The sequence below is a fragment of the Topomyia yanbarensis genome, chromosome 3 (genome assembly GCF_030247195.1).
Source record: "Topomyia yanbarensis strain Yona2022 chromosome 3, ASM3024719v1, whole genome shotgun sequence".
Classification (NCBI taxonomy): Eukaryota; Metazoa; Arthropoda; class Insecta; order Diptera; family Culicidae; genus Topomyia; species Topomyia yanbarensis.
Window position 1 is genome coordinate 208,251,346 of NC_080672.1, and position 13,826 is coordinate 208,265,171.

General features: G+C 40.3%; 1 protein-coding gene across 2 annotated transcripts in view; it reads left to right on the plus strand.

The window, feature by feature from the left end:
• The window catches only part of LOC131692631 (IDLSRF-like peptide), a 324,832-nt gene that overhangs the window by 254,829 nt on the left and 56,177 nt on the right, over positions 1-13,826 (plus strand). Inside the window, exons 1-2 of one of the 2 annotated variants that reach the window (XR_009306035.1) lie at positions 1,208-2,416; positions 2,488-5,090. The exons of the other annotated variant lie outside the window; for it this stretch is intronic. The gene's annotated coding sequence lies outside the window, so the exon portion shown is untranslated. Of the gene's footprint in view, positions 1-1,207; positions 2,417-2,487; positions 5,091-13,826 lie in introns of those variants that run through there. 2 annotated transcript variants of the gene reach the window in all.

Consider the following 13,826-nt stretch of genomic DNA (forward strand, 5'->3'; position numbering starts at 1 on the left):
AATTTTTACTTTTCATAATGTCCCTATGTATCCAGTCGTTCTCTTTTGTTCGGGGTTGGTTCTGATAGTTTACATAATTGGATACTATTGTAGACACTTCTGCTCGTATGTTGTCGGCTTCTGGTTTGTTTTTAATAGCTGTCCCCACATCCGACACGAGACGTACGTATGGGATGGACTTTTTGTTTTGTATGTTGAAGTTTGGGCCCAAGCAAAGAGTTCGCTCTAGATAGTCCGGCATTTCGTAGGTTGTCGTATTCTCTATCCACTCGGATTGTTGGCTTACTTCCTCTATTTTTTTCCTCTTCAGGTTGCCTAGCTTTTGAATTTCTGTTCGCTTCGTTTTATAGTACATATTTGCTGCTTTCTTCTTTACTGTATTCTGCACCTCTCTCCAATCTTCCTCATCTATCGCCATTTGAATCTTTTCACCAAGATAGTGCTTTTTGTTTTTGAGTAGATCTAAGAGACGTTTTGTATCTCCAATGACTACACTTAGAATTCTTATTTTCTGTCGGTGCTCAAGCTTCGTAAGTTCATGGCGAGAGGTAGCACTATGTAGTGTAACGGCGATTTTGTAGTTTAGGCACTTGGGTACAAGTTTGCACTGTCGACAATTTAATAAAAACTTGAGCCGGTTTTTCATTTTAGCCATTTTTACTGCTGTTTTTAGCATGCATCTGGTTAGACCTCCAGTCGTCTCGTCGTACTTTCTCGTTATTTTTGACACGATAAACATCGCGTAGATTTCCTTCTTCTTTTTTCCTTGATCAATTGATTTTATGTTCTCAGCTTTGGTCACCGTTCGATTCTGCTTACTGGTTTCGGTTGATGTTGTTCGGTGAAAAATATAATAAAACTATTTCCGTTGTTTACGTTTCAGCCTACTCATTCTTCGGCCATCCTCAGAACTATTTATTAAATACGAAAATACAATTAATTTAACAAGACACATTTTTTTTGTTTCTACAAGACCACTTACATTTAAGCCTGTTCGCTTCTCGCTCGTGGGACTGTCCAAATAAAACTAAATTTAAATTTCTCTCTCACGTTCGTGGCGTCTCCCTTTGCTGACCACGCTTACCGTGCTGCGTAGACCGCAGTTTGTTGAGAAGCCCGTTGTATGCATAGGAGAAACTGGTGGCATCACGCTGTAGGTTCACTGCGCTCTCCTCTCTCAATTTTATGTGAAGAACTTCTGCTGTTAGTCTATTGGCATCATTGTTGACTCTCTCTAACATATGTGTTTTGGAGAAATCAAAATGATGCCCCTGTTCCGTCGTGTGTTGAGTTAGACCCGTGCACGACGTTCATGTGCGTATAGAATTTTTATGTTGTGTTATGCGCGTCTCTAGCGTCTGTGATGTCTGCCCAATGTACTCCTTATTGTTACAGATGCCACAAGGGATACTGTACACTATGTTGGTTTGTTGCATCTTAGGTATCTTGTCCTTCAGCATGGTAAAGACGGTACTTTTAATTTTATTCGTTGGTTTGTACGCAGCTGTGACGTCATTCTTGCGCAGAAGCTTCCCTATCTTCTCGCTCAGGCAGGGAATGTACGGAATAGATGCGTATTTTGTTGTTCGTTCTTCTGTTCCCCTGGTTTTCATCGTGTTGTATAGCAGATCTACTCGTTGTTTTAAAATACATCTAATGTAATGTTCTGGATACTTGTTGCTGCGTAGTATGTCTAATGCTGTTTTAATGGTCTCTTCTCGTTTCTCCGTATCCGTCAGTTTAAGTGCTCTGTCAAAGAGTGCAATTGCAGTATTTTTCTTATGAGTGTGTGGACTCTTCGAAGCGTAGTCTAAGTATCGTCCAGATTTTGTTTCGGATGCCATGCTTTCTGCATTTTTTCTCCTTCTCTAGTCAGCATAAGGTCCAAAAAACGAATGCGACCACGTTCTTCCATCTCACAAGTGAAATTGATGTTGCTATGTTGCTCGTTGAACGTTCGAACGACAGTTTCGATTTCGTTAGCTCGTCCTACAACAAAACAATCATCCACATAGCGCCGGTATACTACTAGTGATATGTTTTTCTGTTTCAGCTTTTCGATAGCATCTTTTTCCAACTTTTCCATCACTATGTTCGCGACAACAGGAGATAAAGGTGATCCCATTGGCACACCAAATGTCTGGTCATAAAACACATGTGTTAGAGAGAGTCAACAACGAGGCCAATAGACTAACAGCAGAAGTTCTTCACATAAAATTGAGAGAGGAGAGCGCAGTGAACCTACAGCGTGATGCTGCCAGTTTCTCCTATGCATACAACGGGCTTCTCAACAAACTGCGGGCTACGCAGCACGGTAAGCGTGGTCAGCAAAGGGAGACGCCACGAACGTGAGAGAGAAATTTAAATTTAGTTTTATTTGGACAGTCCCGCGAGCGAGAAGCGAACGGGCTTAAATGTAAGTGGTCTTGTAGAAACAAAAAAAATGTGTCTTGTTAAATTAATTGAATTTTTGTATTTAATAAATAGTTCTGAGGATGGCCGAAGAATGAGTAGGCTGAAACGTAAACAACGGAAATAGTTTTATTATATTTTTCACCGAACAACATCAACCGAAACCAGTAAGCAGAGTCGAACGGTGACCAAAGCTGAAAACATAAAATCAATTGATCAAGGAAAAAAGAAGAAGGAAATCTACGCGATGTTTATCGTGTCAAAAATAACGAGAAAGTACGACGAGACGACTGGAGGACTAACCAGATGCATGCTAAAAATAGCAGTAAAAATGGCTAAAATGAAAAACCGGCTCAAGTTTTTATTAAATTGTCGACAGTGCAAACTTGTACCCAAGTGCCTAAACTACAAAATCGCCGTTACACTACATAGTGCTACCTCTCGCCACGAACTTACGAAGCTTGAGCACCGACAGAAAATAAGAATTCTAAGTGTAGTCATTGGAGATACAAAACGGCTCTTAGATCTACTCAAAAACAAAAAGCACTATCTTGGTGAAAAGATTCAAATGGCGATAGATGAGGAAGATTGGAGAGAGGTACAGAATGCAGTAGAGAAGAAAGCAGCAAATGTGTACTTTAAAACGAAGCGAACAGAAATTCAAAAGCTGGGCAACCTGAAGAGGAAAAAAATAGAGGAAGTAAGCCAACAATCCGATTGGATAGAGAATACGACAACCTACGAAATCCCGGACTATCTAGAGCGAACTCTTTGCTTGGGCCCAAACTTCAACATACAAAACAAAAAGTCCATCCCATACGTACGTCTCGTGTCGGATGTGGAGACAGCTATAAAAAACAAACCAGAAGCCGACAACATACGAGCAGAAGTGTCTACAATAGTATCCAATTATGTAAACTATCAGAGCCAACCCCGAACAAAAGAGAACGACTGGATACATAGGGACATTATGAAAAGTAAAAATTTCTTACAAGAGAACCCGAACCTCTACGTAACAAAAGCCGACAAAGGTAACAAAACTGTACTTATATCAGCCGCCGAATACCACCAAAAAATGACTGCGATGGTCAACGATACATCGACTTACAAGGAGCGCAAAGATAATCCCTCGAAAAGGGTGCTGAAGAAGCTGAATACCATCGTGGAACAGTGGTGGTTAGATAAACAAATAGATACAGCAACCAAACACAAACTTAAAGTATACCACTGCAACCCACCGCGGGTCTACGGTTTACCAAAGATACACAAGGAAGGCCGCCCTCTTCGACCCGTCGTTTCCACCATCGGCTCAGCCACTTACCGCATGGCTCAATACTTAGCAGGAATACTGAACAATTTGGTAGGAAAAACCGAATACCATGTTCGCAATAGTTTCGACTTTGCAGAAGAGGTATCCAAGGTGCGGGTACCGGACGGATGCGTCCTTTTTTCGCTAGATGTGATTTCTCTTTACACAAACGTGCCTGTAGAAAAGGTATATGAGTGCGTAGAAGAGAGATGGCATGAGCTGGACCACAAAACGACTATACCGTGGGACAATGTCAAACAAGCGATGAAAGTTGTCCTGAAAGCTTTCTTCTTCCAATATGATGGGAAGTTTTATGACCAGACATTTGGTGTGCCACCTTTATCTTCTGTTGTCGCGAACATAGTGATGGAAAAGTTGGAAAAAGATGCTATCGAAAAGCTGAAACAGAAAAACATATCACTAGTAGTATACCGGCGCTATGTGGATGATTGTTTTATTGTAGGACGAGCTAACGAAATCGAAACTGTCGTTCGAACGTTCAACGAGCAACATAGCAACATCAATTTCACTTGTGAAATGGAAGAACGTGGTCGCATTCGTGTTTTGGACCTTATGCTGACTAGACAAGGAGAAAAAATACAGAAAGCATGGCATCCGAAACAAAAAACTGGACAATACTTAGACTACACTTCGGAGAGTCCACACACTCATAAGAAAAATACTGCAATTGCACTCTTTGACAGAGCGCTTAAACTGACGGATACGGAGAAACGAGAAGAGACCATTAAAACAGCATTAGACATACTACGCAGCAACAACTATCCAGAACATTACATTAGACGTATTTTAAAACAACGAGTAGATCTGCTATACAACACGATGAAAACCAGGGGAACAGAAGAACGAACAACAAAATACGCATCTATTCCGTACATTCCCTGCCTGAGCGAGAAGATAGGGAAGCTTCTGCGCAAGAATGACGTCACAGCTGCGTACAAACCAACGAATAAAATTAAAAGTACCGTCTTTACCATGCTGAAGGACAAGATACCTAAGATGCAACAAACCAACATAGTGTATAGTATCCCTTGTGGCGTCTGTGACAATAAGGAGTACATTGGGCAGACATCACAGACGCTAGAGAAGCGCATAACACAACATAAAAATTCTATACGCACATGAACGTCGTGTACGGGTCTAACTCAACACACGACGAAACAGGGGCATCATTTTGATTTCTCCAAAACACATGTGTTAGAGAGAGTCAACAACGAGGCCAATAGACTAACAGCAGAAGTTCTTCACATAAAATTGAGAGAGGAGAGCGCAGTGAACCTACAGCGTGATGCCGCCAGTTTCTCCTATGCATACAACGGGCTTCTCAACAAACTGCGGTCTACGCAGCACGGTAAGCGTGGTCAGCAAAGGGAGACGCCACGAACGTGAGAGAGAAATTTAAATTTAGTTTTATTTGGACAGTCCCGCGAGCGAGAAGCGAACGGGCTTAAATGTAAGTGGTCTTGTAGAAACAAAAAAAAATGTGTCTTGTTAAATTAATTGTATTTTCGTATTTAATAAATAGTTCTGAGAATGGCCGAAGAATGAGTAGGCTGAAACGTAAACAACGGAAATAGTTTTATTATATTTTTCACCGAACAACATCAACCGAAACCAGTAAGCAAGTTTCAATTTCCAACTCTAGATAAAACACGTGAATTTCATTAATTAAAACCTAAAAAGGTACCCGAGCACCGCGTCGGACACATAACGGTTAAGATAAGGAAAACATGGTCAAGAAAGAATTTACTCAAATTCAGCCTTGTTTGTCTGCTGGAGCCCATCAAACATATTTTCATATGAGCCTGATAAAATTGGGGGCTGATCAAATCGGGTCTTCAATGTATTATAATAGAAGGAAGTATTTGAAGAAGTTTCTTGTGGACCAGTGTAGAACGACTTTGTCCCTACTTACTTGGAGTCAGCGGCGAAGTCAGAAATTCGGTTTGGTGAAAATCTAATTTACTGTCTAAATGGCATAATTACGAAACTGCCATCTTTGAAGTTTTAAAATTATGGAGAATCAGTTTTTCAAAAAATTGTAACAGAGTTTCTGTCTTTAGTGAATTTGTTGAGACTTTCATTTAAAACAACTTCATTGTAGGCATGAATACTACGTATATGGAGTATATCGAGTTATAAAAGGATATTTATGAAGTGCCCCTTAATCTAGTTTTTTTCTACAATAACTTCTATTGTGAGCTTCACGGAAAACGCCATTTTTCATAGATTCCTCTACTTTTAGAAGGTGGTTTTCTCGTTATACATTCTATAACGTTTTCATCTCTACTCGACGCATTTCCAAAATAAACACATTTTCAGCAAATGTTGGAAGTGCAATTTTTCGGTGAGCAGTTCTATGTTTCAGACATTAAAGCAATTCCAGTTTCGCTCCCTATTACAAAAAGACTCTATCCATATTACAGTACACCCATTCAAAACTGAACTCAATATGATAGGAAATTATGATTATGATTATGATTGATTTCAGAACTCAGGAATGAGTTTCTATTGGAATGTTTTAGGCAAGTATTTGATATTGATGTTATTAGACGACTGTGAGATCAAGACCAATAGATCAGTTATATATCAGGATCGCATTCCTCATGATGTTTCAAATAATAGGTTATTAATATACTGATCAGATAATTATCATTGTAATATTGAATTAAATTAGTCAGCATCAATAAATTTTTAGCTTCAATCCAATTATTTTTGGGTGAGGGGGGGGGGGGTGTGGTTAAACCCCAAAGCATCCTCTTGGCTACACCACTGCTTGGAATTTTCCGAGATATGTTTCAGATTGACCCGATGGTTATAAGTCAGAATTTTTGGCACCGATAAGTGATCAAGATCTAGACAACTTGGAATTATTCGGTGGTTATTCTAGCGGATGTAGATAGAAAAATGAAATACGAAGCTCAATTAAATGGATTATTACTATATTGAACACTAAATAAGCGACAACAAACAACAAGCCATAACTTTTAAAGTATTCGAAATATGTATTTGATGTCTTTAGTAAAGCTATTCGCAAAAGTAAGAGCTACAAATTTGCTGAAGGCATTATTTCAATACAATCACTTCCAAGAAAATTTATGAAAATATCTCACTCTTAGGGGGATTAATCAGTAAAATCGCAATACAAAAAGAAAAGACATATTGTATCCTTAAAATTCTCCGAAGATACTATTGACCTAAAATTAGCCGTTTCTGAGCTAATAATACATTGAATGTTTTTGGTCTTCAGTGCTCTCGACTGTCGACCGTTTTTGTGAACGCACGAATGGCGACTGATTTCATTTTACACATTGCTTTTTGCGCAATCCTTCGTAACATATTCGATCGAACCAACGGGGGCAGTGCGTTCATTTGAATGAACGCCATATTCGGGCGAGGCACAAAAAAATCTATTGCAGTTTAAAGCTATCATTGGATTACGTTCTCACAATAGCATGAACTGCGTTGATGTATCGATCAGCGCTACCGGTCGTTCGTAGTCCCATGAATACAAGGTGGCATGACACGTTGATTTGAAGTTCAGACGAAAGCATTCGTTTGATATTTTTACTGCCTGTTTGGATTGCTTTTTTCGGGCTTGGTCCGCATGGTGGTATGGATACACTAACAAAGCTTTTACTTATAGTAATATTCCTAAAAGGAATATTAATATTACGTTACGAATTTTGAAACATACATCAGTGTGGTAAAGTTAAGCATAGCAGTGTAACTTATGCTTTTTATTTGACAAAAAAGATTAATAATCATGTGGGAATTGACGTGAGCGTGTTGTTCGTATTTGATAAGGAAATGATATATTGATGTGTATTTTAAAATATTGCGAACAACAGTATTATCATTCGCCTTATTCAACAATAGCGAGTTAAGCGACGAGGGAAATAAATAAATGTCTTGAAGATATTTAAAATTTGAAAAGCTCTGATCGTTATTTCAAACACATTACAATGAGTCTACAAATAGAATGGATACAGTAGATCGAAACGTTCAGATAGCTATTTAGGACATTCTACTGGCAAAATAAAATAAGTTTAGGTTTCAGTGTACCATTTCCAGTTCAGATTATGTTGAATACGCCCTTGAACCTGGCGAACATGAAATTCTGGCAACAAGGTTAGTCAATTCGGTTGGTTGTTTTTATTTCTCTGTGCTAATATTGTGTTTTTATCGTTTTTTTCGGATTTATTCGTTGTGGATTATTTCATATCCGACGTATTTTTCATCACTGCATCGGTGTGGCTTGGAGTACAACGTTGTTTGTTAAATTACATCGACAAATCGCCAAAAACTGCACCGCATTCGCTCTGTGTTGAGATCGTACGGAAAAAAGCAATGGAGCCTTTTTGTTGTGCTTGTACTCGCAGTATTGACGAGGCAGATGAAATAGTTTGCAGTGGCTTTTGTAAATCATCTTTCCACCTCAAATGTGCTCACCAGTCAGCGGAAATTCGTGACGCTGTATCTGGATGTTCACAATTGTTTTGGATGTGCAAAGCTTGTACAAAAATGATGGCAAATGCTTGTTTTCGTCAAGTTATTGTATCGACGAACAACGCAATGCAGTCAATGGTTGAAGAGCAAAACAAGGTGCTGGACGAACTGAGGAATGAAGTTGCACTCAACACCACGAAAATCAATACAATACTTCAGCGAACGCCCTTTCCCACCACACCACGTAGAACACAACTAAACCCAAATTCACGCAAGAGACCACGGCTATTAATCCCGGATGAACCACCGCACCGCGATAACATTTTTGAAGGTACTAAAGATATTGAACCGGACGACGCTATACCATTGGTGGCAGCTAAAAAGGATAAACAGTTTTGGCTGTACTTATCTGGTTTCGATCCTCAGGCAACAGTGCATCAAATCGAAAAGCTGATCAGGAACAATTTGAAAACAGGCACAGCTGTGAACGTTGTTAAACTTGTACCTAAAGGCAGAACACTTGATGAACTTTCTTTCGTATCGTTCAAAGCTGGTATTGATTTGCAGCTGAAAGATTTATCTCTATCCAAATCAACATGGCAGAAGGGAATTGTTTTCCGACCATTTGATTTCCAGCCCTCGTCGAACACACGTAATATTTTTCGCTTCTTGCCAACACCAGCAGACACTAAATCACAATAAGCCACTCTTCGCACGTTCCTACTGTCACACAGAAAGTTCTACTGATGCTCAAGAATTACCAGCGGATTTAACCTGCATCCGCACACCTCCGTCTGCGCATCAGTTTTCTGCTACCAACTCCAACAGACGTGGTCCGAATCGTGAAAGAAGTTACCGTCCAATCTCGCTTTATTATCAGAACACTCGTGGAATCCGGACGAAGACAAATTTATTACTATTAAATATTTCTCAGTGCGATTATGACGTTATTGCCTTTACTGAAACTTGGCTGAATAACGACGTTTCAAACTATGAGCTAGCTCTGAACTATACTATTTACCGTTGTGATAGAAACCCCCAAACCAGCCAGCACAGACGAGGAGGGGGGGTCCTGATAGCAGTAAAAAACGGCCTTCAGAGCTCTGCTATTTGTATTGCTGACTGTGATCAATTGGAGCAAATTATCGTTCGCATCTCATCACCAAACTTTGATATGATAGTGTGCTGTATATATCTGCCGCCCAACAGTGAGCCCCTATTGTACGAGCAACATGCAATATGTGTGAAAAAATTAATTGATCTTGCGGGTGATCGTGGTGTGGTTTTGACTGTTGGGGATTATAATCTCCCTCAATTACGTTGGATGTCGGATGAAAATTTGAACTGTATGATACCGGTAAATGCTTCATCTGAACAGGAAATATCCTTAGTTGAGTCGGTTTTGGCAAACGGCATGTCTCAGATAAACGATCTCGAAAACGTAAACGCGAGACTTCTTGACTTAGTGTTCATTAGTGACACTGATTGTGTTGAATTGTGTGAGCCACCGTTACCATTGCTAAAGATCGACCAACATCACCGGCCTTTTATCTTGCTATTCGAACTTGACGTTATTAAGCAAAACGCTCCTGGTATTGTTGTTGATTCCCTTGGCTTTGATTTTACCCGCTGTGATTTCGAGAGGCTCAACACATTGTTCGCCGAAGTTCATTGGGAGGAATTTCTTGTTGGTTGCAGTGTTAATGAAGCTGTGACAAATATGTATGACAAAATGTTTGCTATATTTCGTGATGTTGTTCCTGTGAAGCGACCTCGTCGTTCGCGTGGTAAAAAGCAGCCTTGGTGGAATAACGAGCTCCAGAATCTACGGAACCGTCTTCGCAAGGTTAGGAAACGATACTTTCGCTGGAGAGATGATCGGCACAAAGCTGAGCTGCATGCCATTGAGAGCGAATATAACTCTTTGCTTGCGCATTGCTTTCGTTGCTATATTCATCGCACGGAGGAGAACCTGAAGCAGGACCCAAATTCATTTTGGTCATTTGTAAGAAGCCGTAAGCAGTCGTCCGGAATCCCACAACGTGTTAGTTACAACGCAATTACAGCCGAGTCCCCGATTGAATCGGCAAATCTATTCTCATCCTTTTTTCAAAGTGTGCAAAGTAATAACCGACCACCTTTGTCTGAAGCATATTTGAATAGTCTGCCGTTGTTCGATTTGAATATGTCGCTATTCAATTTCTCGCCGCGTGATGTGGAGCTGAAGTTGCAGTCTATTGATGGTTCTAAGGGTGCTGGTCCGGATGGCTTACCGCCTATCTTCTTCAAGAGCTGTGCTGTAACGTTGGCTGTTCCTGCGAGTATAATTTTCAACAGGTCATTGTCCGAAGGAATTTTCCCGAGTGTCTGGAAGACAGCATCTATTACACCGATCCACAAGGCAGGTAGCATCCACGATGTTGAAAATTATCGAGCCATTTCAATTTTGAGCTGCTTACCGAAAATTTTTGAAAGCCTCGTTCATGATTTGCTGTACCCGAAGGTTCACCACATCATTTCCGAGTGGCAGCATGGATTTGTGAAAAAACGTTCGACGAGTACTAATCTTATGGCGTACGTTTCGTCACTTAGTAGCGCGCTTGGAAAACGTCAGCAGGTTGATGCCGTTTACGTTGATTTTGCAAAAGCGTTCGATAGGGTGCCTCATTTGTTAATCGTGGCCAAATTTGAGCGCATGGGACTTCCTGAGTGGTTGACACGGTGGATAATGTCATACCTCACCGAGCGTAGTGCATTTGTGCGCATAGATGAAACGAGATCATCTCCGTTTGTAATAGAGTCGGGTGTGCCTCAGGGTAGTCATTTGGGCCCGCTACTGTTTATTTTATTCGTAAACGATTTGTGCTCCGCTATACAGTCTCCTAAGTATATGTTTGCTGATGATCTGAAATTTTTCCGTGTAATTGCGTCGGCAGTCGATTGCTGTGCTATTCAAGCTGATATTGATATGCTGCTAAATTGGTGTACTCATAACGGGATGGAAGTAAATGTGCAAAAGTGCAATGTGATATCGTTCTGTCGAAACAGGCACGTCCTGACATTTGATTATAGAATGGCAGAAAGCAGTATCAACCGAGTTAATACGATAAAGGACCTAGGCATTCTCATCGATAACAAACTAAATTTCGCGCAGCACATTGCAATGACTACAGCCAAGGCCTATGCCGTGCTGGGGTTCATTAAACGAAACACGCAGCAATTCAGCGATATTTATTGCCTAAAAACGCTATTTTGTGCACTCGTGCGTAGCATCCTGCAGTACGGCGTGCTTGTGTGGGCACCCTATCATGCTGTTCAAATTAATCGCATCGAACGAATTCAGCGTCACTTTGTTCGTTACGCTCTGCGGTTACTACCTTGGACTGATCCTATTCGTCTACCGCCCTATGAACATCGATGCAATCTTCTACGTTTGCCAACTCTTGCAAGTCGGAGGATAATGCTGCAACGGCTCTTCGTGTTCGATCTTCTGGAAAACAATATAGATAGCCCGGAGTTGCTGAGCCAGCTCCGATTCAACGTACCACCTAGACCCACCAGACGAACTGATTTCTTTCGGTTACCGATGTATCGTACTCTTTTTTCACAAAACAATCCGTTCAATGTATGCTGTCGTAATTTTAATGATGTAGCTGACAAGTATGATTTTAACATTACTAAGACTACCTTTAAACATAGAATTATTATTAATTAAGGAACTGTCTGTACGAGAAAATCGAAGACCAGTATAAATAAATAAATAAATAAATAAATGCTGTTTTATTATTGAATGTATGCTATAAACACATACTATTGCACCAATCCAAGATAAGAAAACATAAATATTTATTTTGCTTACTTTATTTTGAATTAGAACATACTCAATTTCAATAAAAAAAACCTATTTTAATCCACCTAGCGGTGCAATTGTGCCTTTCTTAATCATGAATCACGAGAATGTGTGCGTTGTTTATATTCATTAAAAACTTTTAAATGCATATATTACATTTTATTATTATACATCACATGACAACTATATACAGGAAAATAAATCATTATTCGAGTTCTAAAATTTTGAAAAAGAAAAAACAGCCACGGTAATATTGAACTGAAAAAAGGTGCGAAATCGGCAAAGTCCCAAAAAGTCGATTTTCATAAAAAAAAATTTTTCGAGATAACATAAAATCTCGACGTTTCATGCATTTTAAAGATGTTTGGCATCAAAAATACGAATTCGATTTCTGAAATTTCATGGGGTCCCCATTTTGAAAAAAAAATTTGAGTTCCGGCTTATATGGGAATTTCATATGTGACCGGACGATTTAGTCTATATTTCCGGACCCATATAAGCGATCCGTACGAAATTTTATTGACATCTATGGGGATATTATAGCTATCATTTGGGACTAAGTTTGTAAAAATCGGCCCAACCATTTTCGGGAAACTGATGTGAGTTCGTAAATTTTGAAAGATGGCCGCTTTTCCAAGGTACTTCCGGAACCGTCTATGGTGGTCAATGTAGTCAACGAAAGTTTGGTTGGCCGTCGGTGACCTAGAACAGCAAATTTAAGTTGTTTGAGAGACATTTTAGCGAAATTTTTACGTTTTTTGGTTTCATCGGAGTATCGGTTTCAATCACAATTTGCTATGTGATCGCACGCCACAACCTGTAACTCCGGAACCGGAAGTCGGATCGGGATGACATTAAATAGCGATTTACGGGGACGCAATACCTTTCATTTGAGGCCAAGTTTAGTCGAATCGGTCTAGCCATCTCCGAGAAACCGATGTGATTGTTACTCTGAATTTGGATACTTCCGCCGGGGCTTCCGGAACCGATGATGGTGGCCAATGTGGCCAAATAGACTTTGAATGGATGTTAGTGACCTAATACTACAAATCGAAGCAGTTGTGGTCATATTTTGGAAAAATTTTCACCTTTATACATTCATTGCAGAATTTATTAAAATCGGCATTTTCTGCGTGTTCGTACTCATCACCCTGTAATTCCGGAACCGGAAGTCGGATCCATTAGAAATTCAATAGCAGCCTATGGGAACGTTGCACCTTTTATTTGAGACTAAGTTTGTCAAAATCGGTTCAGCCATCTCTGAGAAAAATGAGTGACATTTTTGGTCACATACACACACATACGCACATACACACACATACATACATACACACATACATACACACACACAGACATTTAACTCCGCTAGCGAATGACGGATCCCAATAGTAGCATGTCTGTAATAACATACGTACATGGAACTATTGAGAACCAGAGCTACAGGTCCAAAGCCCTGGTAAAGGAGGATGGTTGTGATGATCCGGGCCGAGATCACCACGTAAAGCAAGGTAGGGCATAACCCCAATTCCAAGGCGTGAAGCGACCTGTGCCGAGGGATGAGTGATCGAGGGGGTGAAAAAGATGCTCGATCGTTAACGGAGCCTGTGGGGTACCTGGGCAACCCCCACAGTAAGCGTCCCTTACCACGCTAATGCGGAGCTCTGGCGTGGCGGACATATATTTCTCGCGCTACTCGTGGGACTATACATGGAGATAAACAAAAATAAAAACAAACAGACGGAGGTGCCAAACCCCTTCGCAAGAGGTGGTTTGGCGAGGTCTCCCCCC